Below are 11,838 nucleotides of genomic sequence, written 5' to 3'. Positions count from 1 at the left end.
TTCATGTACAATGTCCAATTGCAACATTATTCTCAATGGATTGTGATTATTCCATTGCATGCATGCATGGCAACACGCTGCCCCTAAGAGGCCAATGTCTGTCTTGTGTCTTTTTTAAAAATTGCTATTATGTTCAAATATTATTTGACTTTCTTGCCAATTTATTTTTTCAGTTTCCTTTCAAGTTAGATTTTTTTTATTTATTTATTTTTTGTTATGCCAACACACATTTCCAAATGACATGGCATGAAATACGATGGGGCGGCCCGGTAGTCCAGTGGCTAGCACGTTGGCTTCACAGTGCAGAGGTACCGGGTTCGATTCCAGCTCCGGCCTCCCTGTGTGGAATTTGCATGTTCTCCCCGGGCTTGTGTGGGTTTTCTCCGGGTGCTCCGGTTTCCTCCCACATTCCAAAAACATGCGTGGCAGGCTGATTGGACGCTCTAAATTGTCCCTAGGTGTGAGTGTGAGTGCAAATGGTTGTTCGTTTCTGTGTGCCCTGCGATTGGCTGGCAACCGATTCAGGGTGTCCCCCGCCTACTGCCCGGAGACAGCTGGGATAGGCTCCAGCACCCCCCGCGACCCTAATGAGGATCAAGTGGCTCGGAAATACGATGGCGGCGGGCCCCGGTTATCCCAGAACGTCCCCAGACTTTTGAAAATACATATAGCACGAGGACATAACATCAAATAAATGAGACGAAACGACAAAGGGAGATATTTTTAATTCACGGTGTGAATGCGTGCAACGATGCACGGTCTCAACAGTGCGCATGTCGCCGAATGAAAATGAAAGAGGGCTTGAATTTCAATTGAAATTGCAATTGATTTCGCCCCATCCAATCAGTGTGTCGGAAATTCCGACAACTCACTTGTGGGAAAACGGTGGGTAAAATGCCGCATGTCTACCACGCGGCACGTCCTCGATCCGTCTGTGTTTCCAAGTGACTGGGCAAAGGCATGTTGCAGTTTGTCTTGTCCCTTTCAAGGAATCTCTTTCTCCAGTCAACACCGCTCGCTCTCTGTGACATTGCCACAATGTGGCACATTTGGGGGCCGTAAATCACATATTTGGAAACGACAAAGTCTGATCAGCAACGCTGGCGCGACGAACGTTATAATTTGAGGTTTTCTGGGAGCCGAAGGAAGTTGACTGATTTATTTGTTTGCCTGAACTCTGGTGAAAGCGTTGCCTTCTTCTTCACGGCGGCGCTCGGCGTATACCGTCGCCACTTGGCTCGCGCCGTGACTTGTGCCTCTGACTTCATGGTCGGAAAAATGGGCATTTTGCGTGTTATGCAACGCAAACCATGTTGACAGCCCAGTTACTGTTTATCCTTTGCTCGGTTTGGAGATTGTCAAGCAAATTGCAGCGTGGATGCTGCATCTGTTTTTCTTTCTGCGGAGAACTTTGGGATCAATGAATGTTCTGTTCTTTATGTACTGTACTTTCTATATGCGAGGGGCTTTGTTGTTGCGGGAGATGTGGAATGGTCCCGGAACAAATTGTGGAATAATGATAAAGATGCAGCGACTTCCTGACATCAGCCAGCCAGAACGTGATTATCTCCAGTGCAGTACGTTCCACAACAAGAGCTATACTCTCTAAATAGATGTCTGCGTTGCATTTGCATCAAATATATTGCTGAGTTTCTAACAACCTTAATATGTTTATCACGGTGTTGTGGAGTTTGTGTTGGTCCTATTGGATCTCAGTGCTGCGTTCGACACATTAACTGAGATAATGGGGGGGGGGGGGGGGAGACTTTCTAACACCGTACTTGAGTGGTTTCAGTCCTATTTAGAAAACGGGCCGTATTTTATGTCAATAGGTCACTTTAAGTCCAAGTGGTCAGCAATCGCATGTGGAGTTCCACAGGGCTCCATCCTCATCCTCATGTCTTTTGTAAAGCACTTTGAATGCGGTTGCAGTTGTCTTGTGCTATACAAATAAAGTCGCCGTGCCTTGCCCAGCCTTGAAAAGTCGGCCCGCACCAAATTCCCACGGACAGTGGCGGGCGGCGAAATGAGCCGCTGACGGCAAACGGCTCAAGATAAATTCATGATGCAGATTGTTTATCTTGTACGAGTATACAAAGTGGCATACTGGACCAATGGATTGACGGATTCGTTGCCAAGCTGGCCTAACCCAAGCTGCAAGAATTCCCCAGAAAGTTTTCAGGCCAGAGATGACATTCATAAATGTTACATCCTTCATGCTAGTGACACTGTAGCGTTTTGTTGAGAGTGCACGCCTTTTCTCAGCAACTCCGTCCGTAATTACGGTGCAAGGCCGATTGCCTACTTGCTTGTAATAGCATCCTGTCAGTCAAGATAATGGTCGCCGAGAGCTCAGCCACCATTCTTGCCTGTTTGTGATCATCATAAATCGATGGAATCAACACACGTTGTCACTGTCAGCCCTGAAACGGTTCCAGAAACATCTGGCGCCAAGAGCAACGTCTGAAGAGAGAAAGGTGAAGAGCCGAGACCCCTTTCCCCCACCCCCACCCCCACCCCGACCGAAAAATGTTCCCAAGTTGCAGATTTTTATTCGAGGCAGCTGCATGTGGGAGCAGAAAGCAGAGAAAGAGGTGAAGGTTTGACGACGTTTCATAAAGTGTTTGTGGTTCTGCCCGGCGGACCTAGATGGGACGTCTGAATCCTACCCGGCAGAGCCCCAAGAGGCACTCTGGCACCTCGTATTGAGCTGCCTGCAGCCCAGCTCTGGCATACTTAGCGACATACCGAGGACGGATCGCAGTTATGTGCTTGCTGGACGTCTTAGGTCAGCTGGCAGCAGTGCATAGCAGGTTGTGTGGGAGGTTTGAGAGGCAGGGGAGGGTTGGGGGGGCTGTGAGAAGAAGAAGATTACAAGACAATCATGCTTCTCAGGTTGAGCAACTCAGGTGACACTTTCCTGAGCGCGAGCCAAGTCCCCGGCTGCTAAGCGGATCAATTTCCTGCGCTGTGCCGCAACTCGCGGCCAGCTCGCAGTTCGCCGTGCTGAGGTTGACACCAGGCGGGCTGCTCATCGGACGCAGCTTCCCACCAAATGCACTCGTGCCAAGAGCAGCGCCGCTCCGGGGATCAGAGAGTGTTACTCAGCGCGTATCTTAAGTCTGCTCTAAGAGGATTGACACTCTTAACACTCACAAACGGGACATTTTGCCCCATAGGTTGGCATCAAGGAAAAGCCCACGCGTCTCCAAAAAAAGAGGAGAACTGAATTTACGTTTGTAGCATGGAGGTGTCCCGTTCGAAGTGGAATGGACATGAGGAAAATCAAGTGAGCCGAGTAGAGAGACACGGAAAGGTGTAGGAACCCCCCCTGCCCCCAGCCGTCAGTCACCAATGGGAGGTCAATCAGACTTGACCTGGAGCTGAACACGCTCCGGACTGTCGAGATGATCGTGGACTTCAGGAAACACCCTTTCACCACAGCTGACCCTCGCACTATCCAACTGCCCTGCGTCAACCGTGGAGACCTTCCAGTTCCTGGGAATGACAGTCTCTCAGGACATGAAGTGGGAGGCCAACATGAACCCCATCCTAAAAAAAGGCCCAGGACGTGAGGCTGCTGAGGAAGCACAGCCTGCCACGGGAACCTCTTGAGACAGTCCTACACAGCAGTCAGCGAATCAGTCCCGTGTTCCTCTGTCACAGTCTGGTTTGGGGACGCCACGAAAACCCCCCCCAAAAAATACAAAATCCGACTGCGACGGACAGGTCGGACTGCGGAAAAAAAAATCACTGGTACCGCCCTACCCACTCTCGAGGACTTGCAAACCACTAGAACCAAGGCCAGAAAATCCTACTGGACCCAGCACATCCTGCCCACCACCTCTTCAGGCAAGCGCGAACATAACACTTTCACAGCTGCATCTGCCTCAGCATTTTCCAAGACAGGAGAAGCGGATTGGGTGCTTTTATCATGTTATTCGCTAACTATTTTTGGGTGGACTGCTATATTGTAGCGTCGCGGTTTGGAGGCGACGTACCGGACGATAAAAGGAATTGTGTTTCTGGCTTGAGTAAGAATGGAAATCCATCCATGTGTCCGTCGGTCCTTTCATGCCACGCATGGTCAGATTTCATTCCTGCCCAGGTCGAAAACTCAACCCCTGCCACTGATGTTTGGAAAACATGAATTCCCACCGATAAGGTTTTAGCCTACGCCGAGTTCCGCTTTGTACGAGCTTTTTTTTTCTTAGATTCTCTTGAGATTCTTTCAAAGGGGGAGACGGGCAGCGTTAAGGGAGGAATGAATGTTTCCGCCTTTTGATGGCACGGGTGAAGCCAGTAAAAGACTGATGAGCCCAGTGCTTTTCCAGTCAGTAGTGGGAGAAGTGGGAAGGGAGACGGCATCATCAAAGCCCGGCTAGTAAAACTCCTCCATTAGATGACCTTGAGAACGACACGTTTCCCATAAAACGGCAGATTATGGTCAGCAATCTGGATTCTCGGGCAATACTGTGAAGCTTGTGTGTGTGTCGGGGGGGAGGGGGGGGCAATTTGTGCCACCTGATTTACGAGTGGCATAGAGCTATGAGAAAAAAAATGGGGTTTCGAGATACATTTTCATTCTCTTACTTTGCACGATAAATCTTCTAATGGTCCTTTTCCAGAGCCCAGGTTGGCACCTGCCTTTTCGTTTCAGGCTCCAGCTCTAGCTGGGGTGCTTGAAACTGGCCCCAATTATTTTTTTGGGGCCAGATTGTGGGTTATCATGACAATAACCGTAGCAGAGGAATGACTCTGTGGAAACGCCCAAGTTTTGCACATACTTTTCGACCCATCGCGTCCCACCAGAAGAGCGATGGCGGAGGTGCCCGGCTAGCATACGAGCTCCGACTCGCAGGCACCCTCGTGATCATCTACATTCATTCATTCATTCATCTTCCGAGCCGCTTGATCCTCACTTGGGTCGCGGGGGGTGCTGGAGCCTATCCCAGCTGTCTTCGGGGGGTAGGCGGGGGACACCCTGAATCGGTTGTCAGCCAATCGCAGGGCACACAGAGACGAACAACCATCCACGCTCACACTCACACCTAGGGACAATTTAGAGTGTTCAATCAGCCTGCCACGTATGTTTTTTTTGGAATGTGGGAGGAAACCGGAGCACCCGGAGAAAAGCCACGCAGGCCCGGGGAGAACATGCAATGTTCATCTACAAATATTGAGAAAAATTTGAAGTGTTTGCTGATTGCATGTCCCTGACTGTAATGGACTACATACAAGTTTAATCGATGCTATGCTAATAGGCCGAGCAGATGCTAACAGAGCGTTATTATTATTATTATTATTATTGTTAATGGCGCATGCGCTTTTGGGTAAACGCAGACGCAAACAGTGACGTTTGAACACTTTACAATGACGGTGGAAAAGCACCCATGTTCTTTGTAAGATCTTGTCAAGCGCCAACTACGTTTTTTTTGGGGGTGGGAAAAAGGGTATGAGACACAAAGACAAATATTAGCAGGATGGGAATTTTTTTTTTTTCCGATCAGATCCGAGAAGCGATGTGCGTGAAAGATGTTCATGTTAAGATATGCAGAACTTGTTGAATTGATTTATGAGCAAATGTTCACCAGCACTCAAATTACAAACACACTGCGCTGTCTGGAAGACATTTAGTGGCCTCACAAAAAACAATCAGCGATCCTGTTTGTAATTTCCAATAAAGGAAAGATCATTAAAAAAAAAATGTTTGCAGTTAAACTAAATCAATTTTTGTCCTGAACGGGGCATGGATGAGCATTTTATCTGACAAAAGCAGTTGACTTGGAGCTTGTGCCTGCATGTGATCAAACTTTATTTCCAACATTGGACTTTTGGCATTGCTAAAAAGGAGTTTTGAGGAGACCGAGCATCATTCCTCCGCTTTTTGGGTCACAAATTCTCATGCGCATCTCGACAATTAGCTTGACTTTGCTTCAAGTGAGATCAGTTTTCCCCCTTTATAGGAAAACTCAAGATGTTATTTTTCAAATACTTTTTTTGGGTGAAAGCGAAACTGACAGGATGCTTAGGATGCAGTGTGCATGAACATAAAAATTGATCATATAAATAACATGCACACAGACCCATAATTTTTTCTTGTTATTTTGTTTTGTTTTTTTGAATCCCCATTTCCAGCTACGGCCCTCACGATCATCTTGGGACCAGCCTGCGGGCTAGCGCTCGATCGCAATCGATGTTTTGGTGTCTGGACGTACGAATGGCTGCCTGGCGCAATAGTTTTATTTTTTACTTTTTGAAAGACATTCATTAATTTGTTGCGGTCGGTATCCAGCGGGTATTGCCGATACCGCGTCAATAGTTTTCGACCAAATCACGGGAGACTAATCCAGACTCTTTGCAGTAGTCGTGTGAGTCCGAGTTATGTGCATGGACTGCAGTATATTTGCATTGATATATATATATCAATGCATATATATCAATATATATATATCAATATATATATAAATATATATATAATATAATATTATATATATATATATATATTTTTTTTTTTCAATGAAAAAAAAGCCCTTTTTTAATTGACTGTCCTCAATTTAAAAAAAGGTTTTTTTTTTTTTTTTTTTGAAGGTAGATCCAATCTTGGGCTCGTCACTTTGAAGCAAAGGGCAAAGGTCAGCCAATAGTAGCGTCACCCCTCCGCGGGCACACTCGATTGCTATTCCCGGTCCATATAGTAAAAAAATGTTTGCGACAGCCCACTCTGAAATTCCTCATGAGAATTTGATTTCTGATCGGAAAATATTTGGGGCTTCTTGTCTTAATGAGGTAAAAAGAAAGTGGGTGTGAGCGGGAAAAGAGAGGAAAAAGTAGGGGGAGGGGGAGTGGTGCACTCACACAGACTCATCGTTTTAACACACACACACACACACTGACAACAGCAAAATGCACGCACACGTCCCCTCGCATGGAAAGCCACAAGTTTCTAATTATATCCCGACTTTCACATAAAAAGCGTTTACAGCCAATTCGTTTGTGTAACTGCCATTCCCGTCTTTGCGGCGCGATGAAACCAATTGTGCTCTGGAACAATAAATAGTTTATTGCTTCAATTTGCCACGGCTTTATGTTGTATTGCCAAGCCCCCTCAAACGAAATAGTGAGAGCATATTTTCCCCACTAATGACCATGTGATTTGTAGAGTCTGCCTTTGACATCGGGGGGTGTCTTGTGTGTGTTCAAACCCAGCATAATTAGACCTCTGAAGCTGCATCAAGTACACAAAACACATTTGAAAGAAGAAATGCGCCGCTTCCCAGGGAGACTGCGACGTGCGGTTTTGGGCGTGATGCTCAACAGTTGCTGCAGGAAAAATGTGCCCTGGAGATTTTCTTTTTCAAAGCGCACAAAGGCACACATGCATGCGTACATGTGGATGGATAGCGTGTGTGTGTGTGTGTGAGTGTGTGTGTGTACTTTATGGCGTCTGGTGAGCTTTGTCATCACGCTTTCAGATCCCAGATGAGGACGAAGCGCATTTCGATTGCCTCAATAGGGATTGAAGTAGTCAGTCAAGCCTGGGCTGCGCCCGGCCGAGCGTACAGGAAGCGGATTCTTTCCCCTTCTTCGTCCTCTCTGAATGCTCACCGAGAGATTTTTACAAAAGAAGCAGGTGAACTCCCACTCCCCCCCCCCCCCCGCCTTTTTTTTTTTTTAACAACACCCATCACCCCTTTTCTACCTTCTCCTTTCATCTTATTTGCTCCTATGACTCCCTTGGGAGGAACGCGTTTTAAAAAGACGCGCTGAGGTCACCCCCCCCCCCCACCCCACACCCTCCTCCTCCCCCCACAGTCATGTCTCTGTCAAGTGATTTCTAATGACAGACGAAACATTTATTTTAGAGTAAATGAATCAAGCGGGGGGCGGCCCGGTAGTCCAGTGGTTAGCACGTGGGCTTCACAGTGCAGAGGTACCGGGTTCGATTCCAGCTGCGGCCTCCCTGTGTGGAGTTTGCATGTTCTCCCCGGGCCTGCGTGGGTTTTCTCCGGGTGCTCCGGTTTCCTCCCACATTCCAAAAACATGCGTGGCAGGCTGATTGAACACTCGAAATTGTCCCTAGGTGTGAGTGTGAGTGGTTGTTCGTTTCTGTGTGCCCTGCGATTGGCTGGCAACCGATTCAGGGTGTCCCCCGCCTACTGCCCGAAGACAGTTGGGATGGGCTCCAGCACCCCCCGCGACCCTAGTGAGGATCAAGCGGTACGGAAGATGAATGAATGAATGAATCAAGCGGTACATGTGGCCATAAAGGTACCGGCACAACGCTAACATCACAGTGCAGTTTTTGAGTGCTGGTTTGAACGATCTGCTTCCCGCGTTTGTCAAAAAGCAAAAATTGAGCCACGTATGCTGCCTCTCATTCACTGACAGACAAGATAAGCTCTAGAACACGGGTGTCAAACTCATCTTTGTCGCGGGCCACTTTGGAGTTCCTTCAGAGGGCCGACGGTGAAACCAAAAAAAATGTCGTCCCATCGCATTACTACTTGTACATACCAAATGTATTACTCATTCTGAAATCAGTCAAAAGTCAATTATTGTCCAAGCGAGTGTAAACGGGCTAACAAAATGATTGCAAAATCTCATCAGTTATCATACATAACAATTTGACATTTTGATCTTAGCGAGGATCACGCAAGTTGCCGCACATTATTTTCTTTTGGCGGGCCAAATGAAATGAAGCGGCGGCCCGGATCTGGCCCCCGGGCCTTAACTTTGACACCAGTGCTCTAGGAAGTCTGCAACCCTGGTGAGAAGCGCTTCGGAGAATGCTTGCGCAGGCTGCACTTTTCATAAACCTCGTTGGCTGGTTAGAATGTCTGCCTCACAGTGCAGAGGCGCAAGGTTCGATTCCGGCTCGGCGTTTCCAAGTTCCCTCGGTGGCCTACGTGGCTTTTCTCCGGGCACTCTGCTTTCCTCCCACACCCCCCCCCCCCACCCCCCCCCATGCACAGCAGGTTACACTCAAAATTGTCCCGGGTTTACTCCCCCTACTGCCCGAGGTCAGCCGGGATAGGCTTTAGCATCCCCGCGACCCTCTTGAGGAGAAGCGGTTTCAAAAATGGATGGATGGAAAATAACATGGCGAGTCGCAAGGGGCCTTCATTGCATTCCGCATCTCTTAGCCGGTTCCGGCCACTGGGGAAGCGATGATAAGACATTGATTGGTTGGGCAGCATCACAGTCACCTGAGCGGTGATGACTGGTTGAGACGGATCAGGAGGTTTGAGGGTCCAATCATAGCTCAGAGATGCTCTCAGTCAATCATTTCAGCACAGCCAATAGTCTACCTTGCAGCCGCTTGCAGACCCGCCCCCAAACATTTGCAGCCAACCTGTTCATGAGGGGGAAAAAAAAGCAGAAGAGTATTATTTTGCTCGGTAGATGTGGTTTATGCGCAGTATGACCATTATTGATAAAAATGTTTTGGTCTTGAAAGCTCTAAAATGGCTGGCAGAGATGAAAGAAATCATTGTTTGACGACTGTTTGGATCTGTCGGCCCGATGAGATGTTGCGCATTAGTTTAACCACATCAGTGTGCTTTTCATTTTTTTGGGGGGGGGAAACGCTCACCAACAACCGAGCGTGAAGCAAAGTGGCAGGTGGGGAGATAAAATGTTGGGAGGTCCTCCGGAGCGCAGACATCAAACGGATGCATCACCGCTGAGTCACTCGCACGCCTCCGGATCGCCGGCCCGCATCGTGAAAAGAGTTGCGGGAGATAAAAAAAAAAAAAAAAACAGTCCGTCGGCAGAATGCAAAGTGGGATGTGACGGCTCGCAGAAGAATGTCATCAAAGTGGATTTTAGAACGGCCCGCAACGGGGCCGCGGGACATCTTTCCCCTCGTGTCGCATTCCACTCAGTCACTGGATGTGCAACACTTTTTGTGGGGCGGGGGGGGGTTGAGTGTGCACGCATTCCATTCATTCATACAAGAACGTTTAGCATGTCAGCATGCTTGCGAGTGTTTGGTGTAATGATGTGGAAAGGTGTAATGATTGACACATGAGCTCAGATGTAAATGAACTCTCTTGGTTCAAGCTTGCAAATTTTTTTTTAAATGCATGCGTGACCCAAATAAATGTGCGTCGCACTTTGCTTGCCATTGTTTGAGGCCAGGGCGGCCCGGTAGTCCAGTGGTTAGCACGTGGGCTTCACAGTGCAGAGGTACCGGGTTCGATTCCAGCTCCGGCCTCCCTGTGTGGAGTTTGCATGTTCTCCCCGGGCCTGCGTGGCTTTTCTCCGGGTGCTCCGGTTTCCTCCCACATTCCAAAAACATGCGTGGCAGGCTGATTGGACGCTCTAAATTGTCCCTAGGTGTGAGTGTGGGCGCGGATGGTTGTTCGTCTCTGTGTGCCCTGCGATTGGCTGGCAACCGATTCAGGGTGTCCCCCGTCTACTGCCCGAAGACGGCTGGGATAGGCTCCAGCACCCCCCGCGACCCTAGTGAGGATCAAGCGGCTCGGAAGATGAATGAATGAATGTTTGAGGCCATTGGGCCAATGTTCCAGAATTGCCCCCCCCCCCCCCCCGCGGTGCGTGTTAACGCCGCAGTTCCTCATCAGTACGATACCGCATTGCAGTAGAAGAGCATCGAAATGCACCTTCGCCGGTGCGTTAGGGGAAGGACGGTTTGGATTTATGGAGACGGCACGGCAATTCAACCCCCCCTTTTTTTTTTTTCTTTTGGGGTGAGCGCCTGGTTGTCCGGAGGTGGAAAGTGGCGAGCGCTCTCAAGGGCTAGCACGGATCAAGCTCCTCCGCTTTTGTCTATACTGAGTGATTTGTATTAGCGGAAAGACCTCTAAGGCCTGCCCTCGCGCCACCCTCCTGGCCCCCCCAACTATGACTTGGCAAGTGGCAGCCAGTCAGCTGATTGGCGCTGCTGGGAGATTTGCTGTTCCACATGGGCTATTTAAATAAGCAGCCTCCCCTCCCTCCCTCCCTCCCTCCCTCGCTCACTTTTCCACTCGCTCGCTTTTTGCATCTCACGCACCGTCTGTCTCGCAATTACACTCCCCTCAGCCATTCCCGTTGATTGGTCACCCCCCCCCTCCACCGCCCCCTCAGCCTCCCCGCCATCTTTTTCCAATCTGCTTCCTCCTCATGTGCTGCATATTCTCTTCCCCACCCCTCCATTTTTTTCCCCCTCGACACTTGCTGCAGTCAATATCTTGTTGAAACGTGACTGTTCTAAATAAATGCCCCGCGAAATTTCCGATGCCTTTGAATATGTTCTTTGTTAGTAGACGAGCAGCTTTGTTTGCATGGCATCATGGTCAACAAAAGTCTTTTCACTGCCATTGACTACAAGACTTGTCGATTTCCGTTTTTCCTGCTCCGCTGGAAATTTCAGACTCGGAAACCACTTTACTGACGCACATCCACCAGTAGATGGCAGCGACACTCCATTTTAGATATGAGATTGGGAGTCTCCTGGGAGAAATGGCTGCATTTTGCGCAAAGTACCGTTGATAATAACGCCTTGGTTTCCTTTTTGGCCAAAATGGACATTTGGACATTTTGGCCAAAACGGTTTCCCTTTTGGCCAGAATGTCCAAACTGGCCAAAGCTAGTTTGGTATTTCAAAATAAAGATGACCTGCTTATACTTGGGTTTTTTTTTTGTTTTTTGTTTTTTTGTTGGCCAAAACGGTTTCTGGCCAACTACCAAAACTGGCCAAAGCTACCAAAAAAACCCCAAGTATAAGCAGGTCATCTTTATTTTGAAATACCAAACTAGCTTTGGCCAGTTTGGACATTCTGGCCAAAAAGGAAACCGTTTTGGCCCAAAAGTCCAAACTGGCCAAAGCTA

Source organism: Hippocampus zosterae, chromosome 8 (assembly GCF_025434085.1).
Source record: "Hippocampus zosterae strain Florida chromosome 8, ASM2543408v3, whole genome shotgun sequence".
Classification (NCBI taxonomy): domain Eukaryota; kingdom Metazoa; phylum Chordata; class Actinopteri; order Syngnathiformes; family Syngnathidae; genus Hippocampus; species Hippocampus zosterae.
This window is presented reverse-complemented; position numbering follows the sequence as displayed.